Source organism: Austrofundulus limnaeus, unplaced genomic scaffold (assembly GCF_001266775.1).
Source record: "Austrofundulus limnaeus strain Quisiro unplaced genomic scaffold, Austrofundulus_limnaeus-1.0 Scaffold297, whole genome shotgun sequence".
NCBI classification, from domain to species: Eukaryota; Metazoa; Chordata; class Actinopteri; order Cyprinodontiformes; family Rivulidae; genus Austrofundulus; species Austrofundulus limnaeus.
The window spans coordinates 592376-593764 of record NW_013952699.1 but is presented as its reverse complement, the minus strand read 5'-3'; the positions used below and the strand labels follow the sequence as shown (position 1 = coordinate 593764).

The 1389-nt window shown below is 32.8% G+C and overlaps 1 protein-coding gene across 2 annotated transcripts in view; it reads right to left on the bottom strand.

The window, feature by feature from the left end:
• The window catches only part of LOC106526858 (alpha-1,3-mannosyl-glycoprotein 4-beta-N-acetylglucosaminyltransferase C), a 196234-nt gene that overhangs the window by 111656 nt on the left and 83189 nt on the right, over window positions 1–1389 (bottom strand). The gene's annotated exons all lie outside the window — the stretch shown is intronic.

Sequence of the window (1389 nt, the reverse complement as noted above, 5' to 3'; positions counted from 1 at the left end):
CATCTTCTGTCTCCATAACAGGAACATAAAACCTGTTTTTATGTATCTGTTCCACTTTCTATTTGAATTGTATGTTTTGCACAAATACTGATAGTAGCTGTAAGTGTATATCACAACCTTCAACATACTAAAAGAATGAAACTTTTTTAGCTTAGGTTTTAAATATAGGAACACCATATTTTTCCAATCATTTCTCAAACTTTGCAGCCCAAAAAAAGGGAAGATGGACCACTTAGTATAAAAAAGGTCAAATTATATAAAAACACTTTTTAACAAATTTAAAAATCACATTTTTATTGAACTGCAGGTGTTGGCATTTGTCTTGCTGGCGCTATGGTCTAACTGAAGTCTACAACTTATGTACACTACTTTTCCTAAACGTCATGATGAGTTTCTAGGGCAGCAAAGGTGGATGAAAATTTACAGGTAAAATTTCAAACACTACTAAAATATGGCTGACTCACTGTACTGTACAGTTTAATGAATATCCATACTGTACAGTGAATGGCAATGTAAAACACAGACCAAGTATTTACATTTGTGTATGAAGAGTTTTTTTTCTGTAGTGCATTTTAGTGACAAAACAGCAATTCTATCAACTTGATATAATATTTAGAAAATGTTGGTTCTGTAATATTATTTTAATGTATTTTGTTTAAGCTATATTCTATTTGACAGTTGTATAAATCACTTTATTATTATTATTATTATTATTATTACTATTAACCCTTATTGTGGGTAAATTCTTTCTTTGCATTTTTACCACCTGTGAGCAGCAGAGAGGTTAGGGGCTTTGCTCATTTCTTGTGGTTGGTCTGGAGAGCTGAACCAGCAACCTTCAGATAACAAGCTCACCTTCTCGAGCCTCTGCACCACCACTCCCCACTGTTTAAAGTTGTGACAACACAAACCACACAAAACAAGCATGGTGCATCTTTTATCAAACAAAATAAGATTAAAACTCAGTAAATGCAGTAATTACCAACACTGGAAATATTGTACACCTCAATATAATTTCAGATAGGCTTAATGGTATTAAAAAATGTATACTGCTGAATTTATGTGAACAAAAAAGATAAATAAAACAGTACAATATACAGTTCACTTCATTATAATTCCACAAATGATCTGTGTAAAACGGGGGTCTACAACCTGCACCTCTGGGGTCACATGCAGAGCTTTAATCCCTCTGCATTGGCTGCTTTCAGCTTTGGTCAAAATCACTTAGAAAAACTGCAAACATTTTACAACCATTACCACATCATAAAAAACTTGTTTTAAGTTGTTTTTTTGCAATTATGTGAAAAAAAGCTCAGTGACAGAATGACATAAAAAGCAAAACAGATTGGTGAGACCTCCACTAATTAACTGTTCGCTACTTTATTCCAA